This window comes from Penaeus chinensis, unplaced genomic scaffold (genome assembly GCF_019202785.1).
Source record: "Penaeus chinensis breed Huanghai No. 1 unplaced genomic scaffold, ASM1920278v2 CTG_4712, whole genome shotgun sequence".
NCBI classification, from domain to species: domain Eukaryota; kingdom Metazoa; phylum Arthropoda; class Malacostraca; order Decapoda; family Penaeidae; genus Penaeus; species Penaeus chinensis.
In genome coordinates, this window is record NW_025918270.1 from 20,001 (window position 1) to 30,000 (window position 10,000).

At 31.7% G+C, this 10,000-nt stretch overlaps 1 protein-coding gene across 2 annotated transcripts in view; it reads right to left on the reverse strand.

Annotated features, from left to right (window-relative positions):
• Positions 1-10,000, reverse strand: part of LOC125024782 (gastrula zinc finger protein XlCGF57.1-like) — a 23,230-nt gene that overhangs the window by 9,291 nt on the left and 3,939 nt on the right. For both annotated transcript variants that reach the window (XM_047612544.1, XM_047612545.1), the window contains exon 2: positions 3,479-3,593. The gene's annotated coding sequence lies outside the window, so the exon portion shown is untranslated. The remainder of the gene's footprint in view (positions 1-3,478; positions 3,594-10,000) is intronic.

Here is a 10,000-nt window from a genome sequence, read left to right on the forward strand (position 1 = left end):
CATAAAGGAGTCAATTAGTAGACCTTGTGACCATACGTGATTTGAATTGGCGGGAAAAACGTGTTTTTTACTAGTGCTATGGATATCGATGGTGTTATTTTTATTATAAACATTATAATTATTATAATGCTTTTTAATATTAGTAACAGCAAAATAAGATAATGTAAAATATTTCGTAAATCAAAGAAAAGGGTGAACGGGCGAGACGGGCAGTACTCCTAACTGGCTCATTGGTGACTTAGTACAAGTATAGCCATCTATGTGTATAAACAATCAAACAAGTACTAACAGTGGGCAAAGCACGTGTCTACCCGTCGTATCCGTCGGCAAGGGGTTAAGAAACATTAAAAGAGAATAATGTGATTGTTATGATAAAAAAAACTATAGTGATTATAAAGCTACAAATCACTATAACTGGATGATGGACGTAATACAGAGGTAACAGGGAATACTTAAACAAGACTGCTACTGATATAATAGAAATATTGACAGACTGAAGAAACTAAATTCTCAAATAATAGAAAAATAACAAAATACTGAACAAAAGCTGTATAATAACTAGTGATTATTATTATTATTACTATTATTATCATTTATAAACATGTAAAATCAAGAAAATAAAGCCTACAAGATATATACTTGATACCAATTTATAAGCTATAATATATATGCTAATTTATAAGATATGTAATTTATATACTAATTTATAAGCTAAAACATATGCTACTTTCACTACTTCCTATTATTCTGCTTCTCCTAGACATCTGAAAACTTACTTTTACAAAAACTATCAACTTATACTACAAGTGTGATTGTTACAATATATAAACAGAAACATATACATATATATGGATATGTATATGGATATATGTATGAATATAGAGTGTATGAATATATATAAGAGTGTATATACATATATATATATAGAAGTGTATATACATATATATATATAAAAGTGTATATACATATATATATAAAAGTATATATACATATATATATAAAAGTGTATATACATATATATATAAAAGCTTACATACTCAATGTTAAAAAAAAAAGTTTCCATTCCACAAATATACAGGAGATTGTTCCTCCAGCAAAGACAGCTCTGCGGAGACAGAGTTACGTGTTGCGTCTATGACCTGTTTTTGCTTCTCCCCAAAAGGGGTTTTATGCCAACCAGTGACTGCCTGTGAGAGATGAATGTGTTCGTGTGTGTGTGTGTGTGTGTTTGTGTGTGTGTTCATGTGAGTGTGTTCGTGTGTGTGTGTGTGTGTGTGTGTGTTGTGTGTTGTGTGTGTGTGTGTGTGTTCATGTGAGTGTGTGTTCATGTGAGTGTGTGTGTGTGTGTTCATGTGAGTGTGTGTGTGTTCATGTGAGTGTGTGTGTGTTCATGTGAGTGTGTGTGTGTGTGTTCATGTGTGTGTGTGTGTATATGTGTGTGTGTGTGTGTGTGTGTGTGTGTGTGTGTGTGTGTGTGTGTTCATGTGAGTGTGTGTGTGTGTTCATGTGAGTGTGTGTGTGTTCATGTGAGTGAGTGTGTGTGTGTGTGTGTGTGTGTTCATGTGAGTGTGTGTGTGTTCATGTGAGTGAGTGTGTGTGTGTGTGTGTGTGTGTGTGTGTGTGTGTGTGTGTGTGTGTGTTCATGTGAGTGTGTGTGTGTTCATGTGAGTGTGTGTGTGTTCATGTGAGTGTGTGTGTGTGTGTTCATGTGAGTGTGTGTGTGTTCATGTGAGTGTGTGTGTGTTCATGTGAGTGTGTGTGTTCATGTGAGTGTGTGTGTGTTCATGTGTGTGTGTGTGTGTGTGTGTTCATGTGTGTGTGTGTGTGTGTGTGTGTGTGTGTGTGTGTGTGTGTGTGTGTGTATGTGTGTGTGTTCTGTGTGTGTGTGTTCATGTGTGTGTGTTCATGTGTGTGTGTGTGTGTGTGTGTGTGTGTGTGTGTGTGTGTGTGTGTGTTCATGTGAGTGTGTGTGTGTGTGTGTGTGTGTTCATGTGAGTGTGTGTTTTCATGTGAGTGTGTGTGTGTGTTCATGTGAGTGTGTGTTTTCATGTGAGTGTGTGTGTGTGTTCATGTGAGTGTGTGTGTGTGTGTGTGTGTGTGTGTGTGTGTGTGTGTGTGTGTGTGTGTGTGTATGTGTGTGTATGTGTGTGTGTGTGTCCATGTGAATGATTAAACCTATCAGATCTGGTCAGAATTTCCTCAATAGTATGCCAAGTGTGACTTGTAAATGCAGTTCAGCCAAACAGAATGGTTCAGAACAAACTGACATTGCATGAGAACAAATATTTCACGTTATTAGACCAATGAGTGCTTTACAAAAAATTGTTTCACAAAAAATGAAGATTACCTAAAAATAAAATAAAAAATAAAAAAGTAACATAGTATTACATAGTTTTACTTCTTATAAAATGGCCACAGATTTTATTACTGTAGAAAGGGAACAAGATCATGTACTAATTGTGGGAAAAAGCAAAGATTATTAGTCAAATAACCAAAATATTTCCAATTTATTCTCCTTCAGTTGGCAAGGTAAACCTTTCTTTGGTGGACACTGTATGTACATCTATATATATATATATATATATATATATGTAAAACTATATATATAGATATGTAATTATAAATATATACATATATATATTTATATAGCTATATATATAGGGATATATATAAAATTGCTAATAGATTTATATATATTATATATATATATATAAATGTGTGTGTACATATAAATATACATATATATACTAATATATACATATATATACTAATACATACTTATTATATATATCTTTATACAGATATATGTAAATATATATACATATATGAATATATGAATATATATATATATAAATGTATATATATACATATATATATATATATATATATATACATATATATATATATATATATACATATATATCTATTAACATATACACACATCAATGCAATGCATTTATATATATATATAGATAGATAGATAGATAGATTTATAGATATTCTTGCAGAAAGAGAACACTGATGTACAATTTGAAATTTTCCAAAACTTATAAATAAATATTATCTATTTACACATTCATATCAATACAGAGTATATAAGTTATATATTGAAATACAGTGATTATGTTCATATGCACAAATTATTCACATATAATCAACCATGTATATAACTGTATAGTTCCAGTTAATATAGTCAAATATGTCCATAAAATAAAATATGTAATATTCAATGTTATACTTTATATATAAGTTATATTTTATATAACATAACATATACATGTTATATTCTATGTTACATATGTGAAATATAGTGTTTCTGTTCATATTCACATACATAGTCAAACAATATCCATAACTGTATCTTTCCAGCAAATACACAATCCCATAAACACACTCCCTGCATTGCAAACCACAAATACAAATTCTTCCACGACCTTAGGCGATGAAAAGGGACCTCCTTTCCCACTAGACAGCTTACCTTCCAGTGGCTGACTGACGCCCTGTCCTCCCTTGCGCAGAAAGGCAGGCAACTCACTCAAGGGAACAGGGGCTCGGTTTCTTTCAGTACGTGCTTGATGCCGTTTTCTTTGTTCCTGCAAGTAGGACGATAAGAATTATGATTCTAATCATGCTGATCGGCATTCTATTAATGATTATAACGAAAGATATACATTGTAAAATATAATAATAATAATAAATAGTTACTCTTGTGTTCATATTACCACCAGGAAAAAAGAAAACTGTCCTCCATAATAAAAGATAATAATGCCAAATGAAAAAAATACACAATATTCTATTAATGATTATACGAAAGATATACATTGTAAAATATAATAATAATAATAAATAGTTACTCTTGTGTTCATATTACCACCAGGAAAAAAGAAAACTGTCCTCCATAATAAAAGATAATAATGCCAAATGAAAAAAATACACAATATTCTATTAATGATTATAACGAAAGATATACATTGTAAAATATAATAATAATAATAAATAGTTACTCTTGTGTTCATATTACCACCAGGAAAAAAGAAAACTGTCCTCCATAATAAAAGATAATAATGCCAAATGAAAAAAATACACAATATTCTATTAATGATTATAACGAAAGATATACATTGTAAAATATAATAATAATAATAAATAGTTACTCTTGTGTTCATATTACCACCAGGAAAAAAGAAAACTGTCCTCCATAATAAAAGATAATAATGCCAAATGAAAAAAATACACAATATTCTATTAATGATTATAACGAAAGATATACATTGTAAAATATAATAATAGCAAACATATGTGTATATACGTTAATGTGTGTCTTTCACTTAATTTTGGAGAAAAAAAAGAGAGTATTTGATAATCACTGAGATAAAAATATGGATATGATGTTATTAAGACCATTTTTTTTTGAATCATTGATTTTAAATAAAACATTTCCTTCTGCCCAAAAGCAACATGGAATTTGAAGGAAAGATATGAAAATAAACACGATTAACACCTGCTTTATGTATTTCCGTGGAACTGAACACTAAAGTCTTCCTTTTACAATGCAACAAATATTTCCACATTCCATTTAAGTGAAATCAAAGGGTTTTACTTATAATGAACTGTACTTGTTTCTAAGGAGGAGACTAAAGTACTTCTTTCTACAACACAACACTACAAAAAAATCCTCCTCCTCTTCCTCTTCCTCTTCCTCTTCCTCTTCCTCTTCCTCTTCCTCTTCCTCTTCCTCTTCCTCTTCCTCTTCCTCTTCCTCTTTCTTCCTTTCTTTCTTCTTTCTTCTTCTTCTTTTCTTCTCTTCTTCTTCTTCTCTTCTTTCCTTCTTCTTCTTTCTTTCTTCTTCTCTTCTTCTTCTTCTTCTTCTCCTCTCTCCTTTTCTTCTTCTCCTCTTCTTCTTCTCCTTCTTCTCTTCTTCTTCTTCTTCTTCTTCTTTCTCTTTTCTTCTTCTTCTTTTTCTTTTTCTTTCCTTTCTTCTTTTTTTTCTCTTTTTTCTTTCTTTTTTTCTTTTTCTTTCTTCTTCTTTCTTTTTCTTTTCTTTTTCCTTTCTTTCTTTTTCTTTTTCTTTTCTTCTTCTTCTCTCTTCTTCTTCTTCTTCTCTTCTTCTTCTTCATTTCTTCTCTCTTCTCCTTCTTCTTCTTTCTTCTTCCTTCCTTCTTCTTCTTCTCCTTTCTTCTCCTTCTTCTCCTTCTCTTCTCTTCTCTTTCCTTCTTCTCTCTCTCCTTTCTCTCCTTTCTTCTTTCTTCTCTTCCTTCTTCCTTTCTCCTTTCTTCTCTCCTCCTCCTTCCTTCTCCTTCTCCTTCCTTCTCTCCTTCTCTCTTTCTCCTCTCCTCCTTTCCTTCCTCCTCTCTCCTTCTCTTCTCCTCTTCCTCTCTTCTCCTCTTCTCCTCCTTCTTCTCTTCTTCCTTCTCTCTCTCCTCCTTCTCCTCTCCTTCTCTTCTCCTTCTCCTTCTTTACTTCTTCTTCTTCTCTCCCTCCTCCCCCTTTTCACTCTTTTATTCTCTTTTTTTACTCATGCTTTACATCATCATTCCTTCTTCTCTTTTCTTTCTTATCCTTCTATCTCACCTCTTTCTTTCTTCTTTCCTTTTCTCTTTCTTATTCTTTTCTTTCTTATTCTTTCTTTCTTTTCCCTTTCTTATTATTTTCTTTCTTATTCTCTTTCTTTCTTATTCTTCTTTCTTATTCCTCTTTCTTATTCTTCTTTCTATTCCTTTCTTATTCTTTTCTTTCTTATTCTTCTTTCTTCTTTTTTTCTTTTCTTTTCTTTTCTTTCTTATTCCTTTCTTATTCTTTTCTTTCCTTATTCTTTCTTCTTTCTTTATTCTTTTCTTCTTTTTTCTCTTCTTTTTCTCTTCTTTTTTCTCTTTCTTCTTTTCCTTCTTCTCTCTTTCTTTCTTTTCTTTCTTTTTCTTTTATTTTTTTTATTTTCTTTTTCTATTTTTTTTTTTTTCTCTTTTCTTTCTTTCTATTCTTTTTTTTCTTTTTTTTTTTCTTCTTCTTTTCTTTTTCTTTTTCCTCTTTTTTCTCTTTTCTTTTTCTTCTTCTTTTCTTTTCTTTCTTATTCTTTTCTTTTCTTATTCTTTTCTTTCTTATTCTTTCTTTCATATTCTTCCTTTCTTATTCTTTTCTTCTTATTCCTTTCTTTCTTATTCTTTTCTTTCTTATTCTTTTCTTCTTTTCTTCTTTCTTTTCTTTCTTATTCTTTTCTTTCTTATTCTTTTCTTTCTTATTCTTTTCTTTCTTATTCTTTTCTTTCTTATTCTTTTTCTTTTCTTTATTCTTTTCTTTCTTATTCTTTTCTTTCTATCTTTTCTTTCTTATTCTTTTTCTTTTCTTTTCTTTTTTCTTCTTTCTTATTCTTTTCTTTCTTATTCTTTCTTTCTTATTCTTTTCTTTCTTATTCTTTTCTTTCTTATTCTTTTCTTTCTTATCTTTCTTTCTTATTCTTTTCTTTCTTATCATTCTTCTTATTCTTTCTTTCTTATTCTTCCTTTCTTATTCTTTTCTTCTTTCTTTCTTAATCTTCTTCTTATTCCCTTTCTTACTTTTTTTCTTTCTTCTCTTCTTATTCTTTTTCTTTTCTTATTCTTTCTTTCTTATTCTTTCTTTCTTATTCTTTTCTTTCTTATTCTTTTCTATCTTATTCTTTCTTTCTTATTCTTTCTTTCTTATTCTTTCTTTCTTATTCTTTCTTTCTTATTCTTTCTTTCTTATTCTTTTCTTTCTTATTCTTTCTTTCTTATTCTTTCTTTCTTATTCTTTTCTTTCTTATTCCCTTTCTTATTTTTTTCTTTCTTATTCTTCTTTCTTATTCTTTTCTTTCTTATTCTTCTTTCTTATTCTTTCTTTCTTATTCTTTTCTTTCTTATTCTTTTCTTTCTTATTCTTTTCTTTCTTATTCTTTTCTTTCTTATTCTTCTTTCTTATTCTTTTCTTTCTTATTCTTCTTTCTTATTCTTTTCTTTCTTATTCTTTTCTTTCTTATTCTTTTCTTTCTTATTCTTTTCTTTCTTATTCTTCTTTCTTATTCTTTTCTTTCTTATTCTTTCTTTCTTATTCTTTTCCTTTTCGTTTCCTTTTCGTTTCCTTTCTTATTCTTTTCCTTTTCGTTTCCTTTCTTATTCTTTTCCTTTTCGTTTCCTTTTCGTTTCTTTTGTTCCTTTTTGTTTCCTTTTCGTTTCCTTTCTTATTCTTTTCCTTTTCGTTTCCTTTTCGTTTCTTTCTTTTCCTTTTCGTTTCCTTTCTTATTCTTTTCCTTTTTCGTTTCCTTTTCGTTTCCTTTTTGTTTCCTTTTTGTTTCCTTTTTGTTTCCTTTTCGTTTCCTTTTCGTTTCCTTTCTTATTCTTTTCCTTTTCGTTTCCTTTTCGTTTCCTTCCCTTTCTTATTCTTTTCCTTTTCGTTTCCTTTTTGTTTCCTTTTCGTTTCCTTTTCATTTCCTTTTTGTTTCTTATTCTTTTCCTTTTCGTTTCCTTTTCGTTTTCTTATTCGTTTCCTTTTCGTTTCCTTTCCTTTTCGTTTCCTTTTCGTTTCCTTTTCCTTTTCGTTTCCTTTTCGTTTCCTTTCCTTTTCGTTTCCTCTTCGTTTCCTTTTCGTTTCCTTTTCCTTTTCGTTTCCTTTTCCTTCCCTTTCTTATTCTTTTCCTTTTCGTTTCCTTTTCGTTTCTCATTCGTTTCCTTTTCGTTTCTTATTCTTTTCCTTTTCGTTTCCTTTTCGTTTCCTTTTCTTATTCTTTTCCTTTTCGTTTCCTTTTCGTTTCCTTTCTTATTCTTTTCCTTTTCGTTTCCTTTTCGTTTCCTTCCCTTTCTTATTCTTTTCGTTTCCTTTTCGTTTCCTTCCCTTTCTTATTCTTTTCGTTTCCTTTTCGTTTCCTTTTCGTTTCCTTTTCGTTTCCTTCCTTTTCTTATTCTTTTCCTTTTCGTTTCCTTTCTTATTCTTTTCCTTTTCGTTTCCTTTTCGTTTCCTTTTCGTTTCCTTTCCTACCCAAAGGACCTGCCACGACCTGCCCTTCCCCCCTGCGCTCAGAGCCACCCTCGGCCCTCGTTCCCTCGGGGCTGTTGGCTTGGGGTGTGCGTGTGTGTGCGTGTGTGTGTGTGCGTGTGCGTGTGCGTGTGCGTGTGCGTGTGCGTGTGCGTGTGCGTGTGCGTGTGCGTGTGCGTGTGTGTGTGTGTGTGTGTGTGTGTGTGTGTGTGTTCGTGTGTGTGTGCGTGTGCGTGTGCGTGTGTGTGTGTGTGTGTGTATTTATATGCACAATAACATATATTTATATATCAATATATACTCATACATGCTATATATACACAGTAACCCACTCTCTATTGGTCTTTGCCAGAGTGCCATCAGAAAAGTGGAGCCTAGGGCAGGATAAAACAGGCCAAGGCAAAAAAGAAAAAAAAAAAAAAAAGAAAAAAAAAAAAAAAAAAAAAAACGCGTACCCCCCATCCACAAAAAAAAAAAAAAAAGAAAATCGACCAATGAAACCATAAAGACCTCCCCACCTTTGAAAGACTACAGACCCACACCCAAACACTCGAAAAACCACGGAGACCAAACCAACCGCTCGTCAAAATCTCCGGGATTTCACATAAACCTGATCCCCATAGTACCATGCGTCTTAACCAGTAACCCAGCCCAACCTTGACCCTGTGGGGCCTACACACCGCAATCTATTTATTCCCTGGACCCTTGACCCCCATATATGCACCCAGCCTGGGCTCTGTCCCTCGAGACCCCTATGCTAATGTGTTTGTTATATGCAAATGTGTTTGGGATATGCTAATGTATTTGTTATATGCTAATGCATTTGATATATGCTAATGTATTTGTTATATGCTAGTGTATTTGTTAAATGCTAATGTATTTGTTATATGCTAATGCATCTGTTATATGCTAATGTATTTGTTATATGCTAAAGTATTTGTTATATGCTAATGTATTTGTTATATGCTAATGTATTTGTTATATGCTAATGTATTTGTTATATGCTAATGTATTTGTTATATGCTAATGTATCTGTTATATGCTAATGTATTTATTATATGCTTATGTATTTGATATATGCTAATGTATTTGTTATATGCTGTGTTTGTTATATGCTAATGTGTTTGTTATATGCTAATGTTTTTTTTAATAGGAAATGTATTTGTTATAAGCAAATGTATTTGTTATATGCTAATGTATTTATTTTATGCTAAAATATCTGTTATATGCTAAAGTATTTGTTATATGCTAATGTATTTGCTCTATGCTAATATATTTGTTAAATGCTAATGTATTTGTTAAATGCTAATGTATTTGTTAAATGCAAATGTATTTGTTATAAGCTAATGTATTTGATATATGCTAATGTATCTGTTATATGCTAATGTATTTGTTATATGCTAATGTATCTGTTATAAGCTAATGTATTTGCTATATGCTAATGTATTTGTTATATGCAAATGTATTTGTTATATGCTAATGTATTTGTTATATGCTAATGTCTTTGTTATATGCTAATGTATTTGTTATATGCTAATGTATCTGTTATATGCTAATGTATTTGTTATATGCAAATGTATTTGTTAAACGCTAATGTATTTGTTAAACGCTAATGTATTTGTTAAACGCTAATGTATTCGTTATATGCAAATGTATCTGTTATAAGCTAATGTATTTGCTATATGCTAACGTATTTGTTATAAGCTAATGTATTTGAGCTGATCTCCCCCCCCCCCCCCAGCTGAAAGGTTTCCACTGAGGTGATCAGTAACCTGCAATTCCCAGGCTAAGTGTCGGTGCCTTTGCCCTGCCAAGGAGACGAGCTGGATTCTCTGTCGGCCGGGCTTGGGGGCTAAGAGAGAAGGAGGGGGAGGGAGGGGAGGAGGAGGGGGGGAAGAGACCTCTGCCGCTGACAATACAATGACCTGTTATCCGTATTATGTCCTTTAAATTCGTCGACTTCCCCGCGCAGCTTCCCTGGAACCTCTCACGTCCCTTCCCTGCTCTCGGGCCCAAG